Below are 13,700 nucleotides of genomic sequence, written 5' to 3' on the forward strand. Positions count from 1 at the left end.
GATTGACAGACTTTATCTGCGCAATAACTTACAGAACAGAATGTCTTCCAAAATATCTCCTTTCCAGGGATAGCACACCAAAACTATCAACTGAGCAGCACTGGAGATGCTCTGCTCTGTCGATTCATCCAACTGAAAGGAAAATTGCTTACATGATTGCAGTCTATCCAGCAGCTGTGCCTGAATGTCAGCTGAGAGATCTTCTGTTCTCCTCCTCACCATGTCATTTGAAAAAGGTACAACTTTCAGTTTATTAGCTGCCTCTGTGCCAAGCAAAAGCTCACACCAGTCAGATCTCTGTCCACCTGTACGGTCACAAAGCCGGGGGCAGCAACGCTGTTTTCCGGGATGTCTGAGTGCAGTCCTTTTTTTCTAGCTCTCAGGACAGGAGCTGTATCCACCCTGAAGGACAGCGCCACAGGTTAAAAGTTAAAAGGCACTTTGACTCTGGTGGGACTCGAACCCACAACCTTTGAATCACTTCTCCTGTGTTTAACTAGAAGTCCAATGCGCTATCCATTGCGCCACAGAGCCACAAAGCAGTCTGTTTGTTTGTCCTAGAATGAAAGGCAGAAATCCGGAATAAGCAGCAGCATTCCAGGATAGTCAACAGAATTCCGGAATTATACGATATACGATACGATACGTCTGCTGCCATCAGGAAAGAGACTGCGCAGCCTCCGGGCCAGGACCAGCAGACTGAGGGACAGCTTCATCCACCAGGCTGTCAGGAAGCTGAACTCTCTCCCTGCTGTGCCCCACTTTCTCCCCCTTCCCTCTACAAAAGAACCCCCCCCCCCAAGTTAGGAACTCTGTGCACCAGCCACTTTACCCTGTGCATTCTCTTGCACCCTAGTCATGTCATCCAGTCTCATATAAGCTGCTTAAACCATTCCTGGACTGTTTACATTATGCCAACTGCACTGTCTTGCACTATACATCTTCTGCACTCTTACTGCATTGTGCCTTCATTTTTGTGTGCCTCATTGTAGGTACATTTTTTTACACTTACACAAGTTTTTAGTTATATGTTATATATGGAGTGAAGAGTAACGCAATTTCGATTCTCTGTATGTCCAGCACATATAGCAGATTTGACAATAAAGCTGACTTTGAATTAAAACGAGTGAGTTGTAAAAAAAATCACCTCCCATACAATTGACACTAGAAGAGAACCTATCATCTGAGACCAGAATGTTTTTTGTACCAGGCTGTAAACATGTTAATTTCTGCTGTGAAGTTGGACATTTTAACATGGGAGTCTATGGGTAATAACACGCGTGAATTACAATTTTTCACACATGTCGTAAACATTCCAACTTAAGACTAGTGGTTAAGACCTTCAAAACTCAGTGTGTAACATTGTTGGTAAAAACTGTTTGCTTTGGCATGTTTGTAGAGAAGATTGAAGCAAGGTGTCTGGACTTGTAGCGTTTTCCTGAAGAGGTTTCGCTGCTCATCCAAGCAGCTTCATCAGTTGTTGATCTGTTGGTGGGGAAACATGGTTTATATGTGGTTGCAGACCTCAGTGGGTGGTCTGGATAAAACTCACAAACAATAGCACTAAATGTTTCCATAGTTACCTGTGATGATCTGGCTGCCTGTGCCAGGTGTGTCTAACGACTGGCTAACGACTATGAGACTGCTGGTAGACAGCCCATTGTTCTTGCTGTTAGCATGTGACTTGGAGTGAAACTTCCTGGGAATGGATGAAATAACTGCTTTGTATGTGGTAAAAAGATGAGGCCACCACCTCGAGAAGGTTTTACCAGCTTAACATAGATGGCTTCCTTGACTTCCTCTCTGTCTAAAATGTGAACATTGTTGTCCTCAAAGGAGTGTCCTTTGTCTTTGAGGTGGAGGTGAACAGCTGAGTCTTGTCCTGAGGAGGTGGCTCTCCTGTGCTGAGCCATTCTCCTGTGGAGTGGTTGTTCCAATGTACAGATCAGAGCATTCCTCACTGCACTGGACTGCATATATGATATTGCTGTGTTTCTCCCTGGGAGTTTTATCCTTTGGGTGTACCAGTTTCTGTCTCAGGATTGTCCTCCAGTGGAGACTGCAACTTTAACACAGCGCCTTGGACGAAAAGCAGACTTGCAGAATGAAAGGCAGCATTCCAGAATGAAAAGCATTCCAGAATGAAATTCAAATTTCCGGAATGAAAGGCAGTAATCCAGAATAAGTGGCAGCATTCCAGAATAGACATCAGTATTCCGGAATGATAGGCAGAATTCCCGAATAACACTCTGTATAGTGGAACAGAAGTCAGCAAGACATCATTCTGGAATGAAAAGCATCCCAGAATGGAAGAAAGCATTCCCAAATGAAAGGCAGAAATCTAGAATGAGAGCATCCTGGAATAGACATCCATCCACCCACTCCAGAATGATAGGCAGGATTCTGGAATGGTAGACAAAATTCTGGGATTAAACCCCTAACCCAACAGCGGCCTGTGATGTCATGGAAGCGTGCGTTCCAAAATGGAAGGCAACATTCCAGGACAAAAGTCAGCATAACAGAATGAAAAGCAGATTTGCGGAATGAAAGACACCATTCCAGAATGAAAAGCAGTCCATAATGAAAGTCACAATTTTGGAATGAAATGCAGAAGTCCAGAATAAACAGTAGCATTCCAGTATAGACATCAGTATTCCGGAATGATAGGCAGAATTCCAGAATAACATCATAACATCATTTAATCAATAGGGCTCGACCGATTAGCTCGATCCCCATACGGCCAATCTGTGTTTTCATTGTTGAAGCGTGGACATGCCTGTTTCACTTACTGTGTGCTGGTTGGTACATTGGACTCAAGGATTGGTTTTTGAAGACACTCCTCCAAGTGGTGTCTTCAGTTCTGCTACTATTCTGGTTGGGAATCTGAGTTTTATGTGTTCAGGATCTCTGTGGGTGGATCTTGCAGGAAATCAGACTTTTAATCTGAGGGCCCAGGGTTCAAGTCCCTCTTCAGGAGCAACACTATATATCCCTAACCAGAAATCTTTGTACATATCTTTACCAATGTCAAACTAAGAAGAACATGTGCTTTGTGTTGTTCTTCCACCAACTGAAACATGAAAAGCAAGAAGTCACATGTGGCTCGTTGGTCTAGGGGTATGATTCTCGCTTTGGGTGCGAGAGGTCCCGGGTTCAAATCCCGGACGAGCCCTTATCTTTGAAATTCAGTAGATTAGATAGTCTGTCTCATGTTTACATTTACATCAACCCAAATAGGTTCATATTCCAATTTAGACCCTGTAAACAGCAGTCTGCTCAAACTCCTAGAAGCAATCATTCTAGAACTAATATTGTTTCTTCAAGAGAAGAAGTCTTTGCACTGAGGACTAACGTCGGAAGTAAAGGCTGCACGTAGACATTTTAAGCCAATGATCCCCTCGGCAATAATAAGGAATGTCAACTCACTACTGAATAAGATGGATGAGCTGTTTGCGCTGAACAATCAACAGAGTTACCGTGAGTGCAGCTTATACATCTTCACAGAGACGTGGCTCACTGATATGAGACTGGATGCTAACGTGGATCTACCAGGCTTTACTGCTGTGAGAGCCGACAGAGACATGAATGCTTGTGGGAAGAGCAGAGGTTCATCATATATGTGAATGAACGCCCAGGACATGTCTCAGTGAAAAAGGTACTGTGTTGTCAGGACTTGGAACTGTTAGCCTGCGGCCATATTACTTGCCGAGGGAGCTAAGTCACGTGATCGTGCTCTGTGTTTACGCCCCACCGAGCGCGGACGCATCAGCTGCCTATGAGAAGATACACACAGTAACAGCAAGACTGCAGACAAAGCACCCCGAGGCGTTTATGGTTCTGGTTCACCTGCAGCCACAGTACACCCCCCTGTTCAAAAGGATGTCTAAAACCACACGTTCAATCAGGAAGTGGTCAGCTGAGGCAGAGGATGGTCTGAGGGACTGCTTTGACACCACTGACTGGGATGTAATGCTAAAAACACATGTTGAGGACATAGGGGAGCAGACTCACTGCACTCAAAAAACTGATTCAAGCCCCTCTTAGAGGTGAAACATTATTATTTTGTTTGTCTTATGAAAATGTTATTAATTCCAACAATACCCAAATATGTTTAGCAGATGTAACATAAATATATATTTGCTTTGACTCCCATGGCCCTCTCAAACCGAATGAGTTCAACTAGCAGAGCAAGAGCATGAGCAGGAGATCAGCCTCTGTCCTACCCGCCATCTGCCTCTGCTTGAAACTACTGTTGGTAAGTTTTCTGTCTTCTATTCAATAAGTTTATTATCTTTATGTGAAACAATATGCATGCCTTAAGATAAATGGACATTGAGCTTAAGAAGAAATGTCAGTCATTGTTCACATGGGGGTAGACAGGCTACAAGCAGCTAAGATTAGTTAGCATTCGTTGTAGCTAACGTCTATGGTCGCGTCATATAGCTGTCAGAGGTAAGTGGTGAACACGGTTAGTACTTGGAGTTTTCTACACAGGCACGTTGAATTCATCCTTAACACACTGAGAGCACAGCTCGCCGCCAGCTAACGCAATCCAAAAGTGCTTGGCTTTACTTTTGTAGTGTAGCTGACAGGCTAACGTTAGCCCAGAGCTAACGCTCTGTGTTAGCCTAAGCAGCACTTGTATGCAGGGGTACAGCCCCCCCCCCATTTAGTGAGTAGGAAACTCCACCTAATGCTGTCTCGATTGCTCGTGAAAAACTCCGTTCCACTAAGTTCGTAAGAGAATAACCTCACCGCTGAAATCCATCCTCCATGTTTTCCTGGTTGCCACAGCGCTGCAATACTAGGGGTGGGCGAATCGATCTAAATATCGATAGTATCGATACCAAAGTTAGGATCAGTAATTACTCGATACTAGCGTGGTGAGATCGATATTTCTGTGGAAGTTTCTCTTCTATACCTTCAGCAGCTTTACTCGTATTTACTCGCGGTGCAGACAGTGCTCCTCTCTCACTCTACTCAGTGCGCAGGCACACTCCGCCCCTCCCCCTCCTTCTCCACTCTGCCGGAGCAGACGGAGCTCCTGATTGGCTGTAAAGTACAGCTAGCATCATGGAGACAGCAGAGAGGAAGAGGAGCGCTGTTTGGAGTTATTTCACAGCGACAGATGAGAAGATGAAACTGCTACTTGTGAGGTGTGCAGGAAAGTGACCTGCCACTGTGGAAACACAACTCATTTACACAAACATAAAGCAGCAGAGCCCAAAGCGGAGCTGCAGAGTAAACAGAGGGAGGAGGAAGAGGCAGATCCCCAAACATGAACCAGAGACAGTGGTCACTGACAAAGGCTTTACTGCAAAACACAGGTAGATGATTTAAAAAAGTGAAGGTTGAGTAATTGAGTAATCTGCAGCATGAATTAATGCTGTCTTTCTGAGTGCTGTGATAAGACATGGATCGTTATCACAAGGAGCATTGCTGACATGATTGTGAAGTTAAAATTTCAAACTTATACAGTTCTGCACTTTTGTTTGCAGCTTGATTTATTAACAAATGTTTCTTGTGTATTATTATTCTGCCAATCACGATAATCTATTTAAGGGCAAAAAAGAAGGCAAAAAAAATTATTTATGATCATGAAATTTCAATGTAAAAGTATCGGTATCGGTGATACTGGCCCTGTATTTACTTGGTATCGGATCGATACTGAAATCTTCAGTATCGCCCACCCCTATGCAATACCGTTACTATAGTAACGGACCTAACAAAGCCAGTGGTTTCTTCGAGCGAGCGTAAAACACCGTAAAGAGAACCGTCAGTGCTGCTCGAAGCTGGAGGAGGTAACGTCAGTGTCATCCCACAAAGTCCAGCTCATGCTGAAGCCTGACTGTTTGTCACATGGCCCCAGGTGACGTTAGGTTGATGTTAAAGAAACTTAGAAAAGTTGGGAGGAAGCTGCTGTTTACTGTCAGTTACAGTAGACGGTATTATTTGTCTGATGACATGTTGTTGCCTTTTCTGCTCCCTCCCCACACACAATGGACATGAGGAGATTCCCAACAAAGACACGGAGAGTTAGAGTTGTTTTCAGCTTTAACCCATATTGTAATGAGGCCAGGTTAGCTCCTGTTAGCCTGCTAGCTTCAGCCTCGCCTAGCCAGTGCAAATAGCCACCTGCTCCTATTCTTATCAGCAAGAATAAAACACATGTGATGGACCGTCAGGACACAGTGGAGCATTATATGAACAGGGAAACACTGATGTAGCAGATGAGGCAGGGCATCATTATAAACACATCCACAAGGTTTGTTGTGAATTCAGCAGTTTTATAAGCAAATAAAAATAAGGACATGCATCTTTTTGTAAGTTAGTATTTTTAGTGTTTCAGTATTATCTGCATTAAGCAGTTTGGTTCATTTTTCTATGGGATTTGCCAGTTTTTTGTCTCTGTAAATGAGAGAAGGCCTCAGATATGGAGGCTGTTAGTGTAGTAGCACCAGTATGTTTGACAAAACTGTTGTTTCACTTGGAATTAGTTTGTCACCGAGTTTTTGTTGAATCTGTCTCTGAAATAGTCATGTGTTTACTTCTGTAGGTAAAATAGTTTAACAACCTGTTAAAATCCGCAGGAAATCGCAACTACTTCATATTATTATATTTCATAATATACTGATGTACTTTTTTTCACCACCCACCCACAGAAGGTGTCCCCCCCACATTTTTAATGCTTCCTACGCCACTGACTAAATCACATTTTTACTTGTCAACAGTAACCCAGGCCTCCCGCGTGGCAGGCGAGAATTCCACCACTGAACCACCAATGCTGTGAAAAGCTGACATCTAGTGGTGCCATCGCAGGTTGCAGCCTCCTCATTCCAAAATCAATCCCTCCTCCACATATAAGCTGTGTCTCATTTCAGGGTCTGCATCCTTCAGAGTGCGCATTTTAAGGCCGCTTACGTCACAAAGCTGCGCGAAGGCTGTCCCAATTCGCCAAAAGTCTAAGGGTCCTTCAAATGCGTCCTCCAAATGCGTCCTCCTTTTGCCTGAATTTGGAGGATGCATCGCTACCATCCTTCGTGGCCTTAAATATCCCACAATGCTTTGCGGGCCTACTTTTTGTCCAATAGTACAATGACGGACCAAGCGAGCGGCAGCGGCAGGAGTGCCGAATTCACATTTAAATGTAAGTAAAGAGCAGTAGTTCGAGAGTTTTAAAATGCTAGTAGTGATAGCGGCATTAAAAAAATGAGTTTTATATTTACAAACATGATGTCCTGTTGATACGAGGCGCTGTAAACTAAACGTTTTGATTGAATGTTGTTTCTTGTTGTTTACTGTAGTATAGTATAAAGTATAGTTCACGTGAGGAGCAATATTATCGTTATTATATCAAACGGTCATTCTGCCTGTTGGCATTTTGTTGTAGGAGGAGCAGAGAGAAACAGAAGAAACCTGACAAAACTTTTGAACAACTTCTCAGTGACCACAGTAAATCATTTATTGTGTGTGTGTTGTGTTATGTACAATATTTACAAAGACACAGTTTGAACATTTCTAACTATTTACCAGTGGGCATTATGAAAATGTACAGTTTATTATTTATAAAAATCAGCAGAAAATACTATTCACAAAGAACATATATATAAATGTTTGGCTGAGCAGGAGTCCTTGGTGCTGCTGGACTGGATGATGCCACGATGAAGACCTTGGAGTCCTCTGGCTGTGAGTGGGACATCATCTGGGGGAGGGGGGTGTCTGTCTCCTCTGTCCACCACATCGTCCATCAGGGTTTGCAGAGCTGACGATCGGCGGCTGCCATGTTACTAAAGATGTTTTTAAAAAGGGCAAAAATAAAAATAATAACTTCAACAGAGCGGCTTCCAACGCAGCTTAAAATATGAAAAGCTATAAAATATGTATCCTCACCCTCCAAAGGTGATGATGGTCAGTACACCTCCTCCAGGACAGACAGCTGGTCCTGCAGGGAGCCCCACTCTCCTCCACCCAGCAGTAATTCTCTGGTGCAGTGACAGACCTGATGCTTAATGACACATTAAAGCAGTGCTTTCAGGGTTATTTGCAGGGTTCTTACACATTTAGCTATTTATTTAAAGTATTAAAATTACAAACAGACCCTGTATCAAGTCTTACAATTGAATCAAATATAAATTACATTTAATCATATTTGTCTATCTACTGGTTATATATCTAGCGTTTGCTCAGTAACCGGTATATTAATTATGATCAATAATATGGTTAAACAGCAGCTTACCGTCACCTCCCCACTGCGCTCTCCCAGCCTGAAGAAAATGAGCCGTCACCGGTTTTGCTGCCGCTGGAGCCGCCTCTCCTCTTCCTCCAACAACAAATAAATATATTAAAATATTCCAAATGTCTAAATCCACACTGTTGTCCCGCTTGTTGTCTAGTCCGTGTTGTGTCGCTGTCGCTGCTTTTGTTTTTCCCGGGGCAAAATTTATGACGTCGCGCCACAATCAGGAAGTGCTTTGAAGGCCAGACCGTCCCATTTACCAACGGTGGAGGATCCTCCGGAGGATCCTCAGGAGGACGCGGCCTCCTGAGGATCCTCCGGAGGATCCTCAGGAGGACGCGGCCTCCTGAGACCGCGTAGGCTGCGTCCTCCGAAGGATGCAGACCCTGAAATGGGACACAGCCTATGTGTGTAGCTGACATGTTGCTCAGCTTCCATTGGACACATATACTAGATGGAAGCTGCAGCAGGATTGGCTGATGACTGATCACAGGTGTGAACAATCAGCCGGTGACGAGTGGAGCAGGAGCAGCTGCCCATGCTGCAGAGACACAAACAGCAGCAGCGCTCTGTGACCCATGTCCACTCTGTGTGTCCTCCAGACAGTCCTCCTCATGTCTCTGCTCATGTCTTTATCAGGACAGCAGTCAGGTCCAGCCCTCTGGGGGATTTCTGCTCTCACTGTTTAACTCTGATTTCCTGATAGCAGCACTCACACAGCTCAATGCTGAAGAATCAGATCCTTTCATGAATATGTACTGCAGCTAATACAGCAGTAAACATTCACCCCTTCACTCACACACAAAGAAGGAGAAAAAGACCAACAACAACAACCAGGAAGTACCCAGACCATGACCCTCAGTCCATGTTAGACACACAAATGTTCTCTTGCTGCCTCATATATCCACCCACTGACAGTTACCATGGTAACCAGGTCATCAGTGTTATTCAGCTCACCTGTCAGTGATCAAAAGGTTATGATGAGCCACTGGCGGCTTGAACAGTGTAGTTATATTGGTTTAAATTAGCCCAATTCATTGTTAATGGGAGCAGCCATCTTAGATGATGTAATCAGAGAAGCCAGTTCACATGCCGGTTCAAACTTGGCTGTTTTCCCTGTATTTCCTATGGGAAGAATTCAGTTTAGTTTTGGGGCGGTTCTCACACACCGTCTGTCCAATCACTACCAAAACAAAGCCTAGTCATAGCACGCTATTCCAGACCGAGCGGGTCGATTTGATGTACATGTGTGGATTGACTCAAAACTGCGAGACGAGTCACGCATCAAAGGGTATATTAGGGTTAGGGTATAAGTAAATACCCTATTGTGCAGGTTGTGTAGTGTTGACATACTTACAGTTTAAAATGGCCAACTGTGCCGGGTCTGAGAAAATACATCAACTTCTCCGCCGAATGAATAACTTTTATTTACCAGGTATATATAGGTATATACTTGTGAATGAACTTATAACTTTTAGCGCCTGTTTATAAATAAATTATTTGTTTCCACAGGCTATAACCCTATACCTATGTGCTCAGCAGGGCGGAGCTAGACGGCATCACATTTAGTACAAAAGACCCAAATAGCAGTGATCATTATCCAATATAAATACATAGATGAACATTACATCAAGTAATTATTCTTTTACCATTTATATATATGATAAATTGTTGACAATCCCAGTGTCACAAGACCATCTAGGACCAAAGCCTGAGGCTGATGGAGCGGGTCTCCGGTTTGAGGAGGAGCTGAGGCCTGAAGTGGAGGGCATGGAGTCCTGGGGCAGGTCCAACTTTGGTCGTTTGGTAGCAGGCTCCTCAGGGGAGATGCTTCCAAAGCTTCCAAAGTCAAAGTGGACCAGAGGAGTGGCAGGAGCGACCTCATGAACACCAGAGACCGAAATGATGGAGACATCATCGTCAATCTCACGTCTCCCAGACGTCCTCCAAGAGGACCTGCTGGAAGGGAGACAGAGGTTGCATGTCATCCCCATCATCTTCATCCTCTGAGAGTTCAGAGTCATCGGTCATGCTACCATAGGCAGAATCCTCACTGTCCCAGTCCTCCACGTCGACCTCCTCCCCCTGCTCACCAAACTCCCTGTGACCAAAGAGTGGAGGAAAGTCTTCATCATCCCACCAGGCCACCAAGAATTCCTGCAAGCCGAACGGCTCCCCCTCATCCTCGTCTTCTTCATCAGAATAGTCGTCCTCAAGAGGCGGGATGAGCTCAGGGAGGGCTCCTGAGGGACGCTGGCAGATTCAAATGCAGAATCATCATTTCAGTGTAATTGTCTACAATGAGTAATGTTACTTCAGACAGAAAGTGTTTGAAGCCTTTGACTTTGTCCACAAACAAATAAAAACCATCTGCAGCCACACAGTCCACAACCAATAGAAGACAGAGGAGATGGGGCTGTTTACACTCCTAGCTGCTAAAGTACATGCATGGATCCATCTGATGACTGACTGCAGGTGAACAGGCAGTAAACAGCTGTTTCATGAGTCTCCATCAGAGGGTGAATGAGGCTGGGGCCACACTAACAGGACAGTCACAGTCTTTGATTGGAATCATGGCAGAAGAGCATTTACACAGCCTTCTGTTAAACTACATTTAAGACACAAGGTCAGCTACACAACACATTGCTGCAGCTGCAGTCTGACCTCTGTGTGGTACTGTTGTGTTATGTACTGCACTTTGACCGACTGTCCTGAAGAAACATTTCCATCAGAAACTATTGTGTCCTTCTGTCCTCAGTCCTACAGACAAAGACATCTTTGACATGATGAGCAGCATTGTGTCCATGTAGAGTGTGTCTGTGCAGACACCATTCAAATGCACATCAGCTGCTGCTGCTAACGTTCCAGTGTGAACGGCTAATCAGCTGGACAAAGGAGACAAATGTGAAACAGCTGCAGCTTCTTATCATGTCCATCTGTGTCAAATGTCTCATTGGATACTGACCAGGCTCGAGGCAGGTCCTGCATCTGAAGTGAAGGCTGACCATGTCAACAATAACATGTATCATGTATATATCATGTCTGCTCTACTAACACAAGCACACAACAACTGTTTTCAGTAGAAACATGTTGTATGTTACACATTTGTTCAACAAGCATCAAAAACACACAACTGTTAACAACAGTGTGTACAAGACAAATGATGCTGTCACTATGATGAACACAACAACCCAACACATGTATCACACACAGTTACCACTTCTGTAGCATTTAGCCTGCTTAGTGCATCAAGCAGGAACACACAATCACTTCTTTACTCACAAAGCTGACTTTCCTCCTGGATCCTGCCTGTTAGACTCAAACCACGTTCACACAAAGACGGCGATAAACAGACAAACTGAGGAACTCTCTGAACGTCTGTGTTTTTCTGTTTTAGATAACACACTCATTTTTCTTTGTGTTCATAATTTATGTTGTCAGTTGTTGAACAAAATCCAACATGTCTGCCCAGCCTGGGTAAGCACTCATCTGACTTTATTTTTTTTATTTTATTTTACACAACACAACAGCAGCACAACAAACCAGCTGACTGTGTGACTTCAGACAGTTCATGTCATCTTCAGCAGTGACCAATGATGCACTGAGCTGCTTCAGGTCCACCCTGTGACTCAGCTGCAGCTAAATCCTCACACTTACACCGATTGTTTCACTTCTGGTTGGTGATTCTCACAAAATGCCCACAAATCACTGTTTGAACTCAACATCAGTGCAGTTACACAGGACACAGTCCTGACATGACCTGACTAAATATACAACGATACACAACTATTATTCATGTAAACAATGTGACATTTTCTGTGCCAACATGGTGCCAGCATGGCCTCCATGTTGGTGGGAGGGGGTTGATACAAACAGAGGGCGGAGCTTCAAAGTGAAATATAAACTTCCTCTCAGTGAATCTAACAGTACGAGTCAGTGTGTCTGACTGCTACAGACAACTCTCCAGCAGGACGTGTGGATCCACTGCAGCAGGACTACAGTAAGTTTCAGCAGCTCTGCATTCTTCTGGTCTTTTCCTCTAGAACTGCATGTACAGTTAGAAATGTGAGTCCCTGGTTAGTGTAACTAGTTTATTCCTTTCTAGTGTTTTTGTACGCGGCCTGGATACCCTCCCCATGAACCTGGAAGTTTGACGGTGCTAGCGGGAGTCGCTAGCTGCATTTGCGTTCAGAGCTTAGCCAGATTCCAGCGAATCTGTGTGAACAGGGTCTAAAATAACATGACACAGCTACCAGAGGTTTGCTAGTGTTTCCATGCAATGTTTGTTAGATTATAGAGGCAGTAGAAAGTTTGTCTGAAAGGTGAAGCAGTGCTGAGAGCTACAGAGTTCACCTGCAGTAAGGACACAGAGGACAGTTCCATCATCACAGTGTACTTTATTCAGAAAGCTGCACTGTTCACTGTTTAATGTCCAAAAGTGCAGGAAGTGCCCCTCACTGTTTTGTGTTATTATTTCAAGTTTCAATGTGTAACTGGGCACAGTGTTATCATGTGAAATCCAAACCCAGATGTAGACCTCATCCTGACCCTGGTCCCTGTGGACCTGTGACTGTTGCCTCTGTGCTTTCTAATTTACTGAACACTGAGTTTTATTCCACTGTTCACAATCATGTGCACAACTTCAGTTTCATGTTGTTTTCACTCTGAGCTGTTACGATGTAAATTGTTACACACTCGGCTTCAGGATCTTCCTGGTGTGTCCTCATAGATAATGGACTTCTCACTAGGAGAATTAGAGTCTCCTGAGAGCCTGGAGGTTATGCAGCTCATCCAACGTCTCATGGTGAGTTATTTCAACCTCACACTTCAGTAAAATGATTGTTTTTGTCATCACACTAACGTGCATGTGTGTGTTATAGGACAGCTGTTGTGACCCTGCTGTATCCAGGGAGGACCTCCGCAGGCGACTTGTAGAGATTGAATGTAAAGTTGTGGACATATTAACAAGACGTGCTCTTAAACTCGAGGCCATGGAAAAGGAAATGGCTCTTCTTACACAGCAGTGACACGAGAACGAAGAATAACTGAGAGAACTGAACGAGGCCCTCCAACGACGGCTGTCAGAGAAGAAGATAACTATTGACAGGACAAATCATTTCACACGTGATGTGTCACACATACAACTAAACACTGTTTTTTCTTACTCGGATTGATGCTGAGCAGCTGTTAGTGGAGGATCCTGGGGAAGAAATCAAACGTCCCTGTAATGGCTGACGACCAACACAGAAGCACAGGGTGGCTGTGTGAGAGGAAGCAGCCATTGTTACAGCAGTGTGTCATTTCTTTCATGTCTGCATGCTATTTGTTTATTTTTGCTGTGTATTTAAAGAAAATACTGTTTTCCAAAATTCATTCTTATTTGATTCACATTCTTAGCAATTCATTGATTCGAACGAACGAGCTCTCAGTCAAACCTCAATCACATGACAACCGTTCTGCTAAG

At 44.1% G+C, this 13,700-nt stretch overlaps 2 non-coding genes across 2 annotated transcripts; one reads left to right on the forward strand and one right to left on the reverse strand.

Annotated features, from left to right (window-relative positions):
- Window positions 1–442: 442 nt before the first annotated feature.
- On the reverse strand, window positions 443–534 carry trnar-ucu (transfer RNA arginine (anticodon UCU)). Its single transcript is given in 2 exon segments — window positions 443–478; window positions 498–534. It is a non-coding gene; the product is annotated as a tRNA-Arg (tRNA).
- A 2,566-nt stretch (window positions 535–3,100) lies between these two features.
- Window positions 3,101–3,172, forward strand: trnap-ugg (transfer RNA proline (anticodon UGG)). The gene has a single exon. It is a non-coding gene; the product is annotated as a tRNA-Pro (tRNA).
- The last annotated feature ends 10,528 nt before the right edge of the window (window positions 3,173–13,700 follow it).

The sequence above is a fragment of the Parambassis ranga genome, unplaced genomic scaffold (genome assembly GCF_900634625.1).
Source record: "Parambassis ranga unplaced genomic scaffold, fParRan2.1 scaffold_21_arrow_ctg1, whole genome shotgun sequence".
Lineage (NCBI taxonomy): Eukaryota > Metazoa > Chordata > Actinopteri > Ambassidae > Parambassis > Parambassis ranga.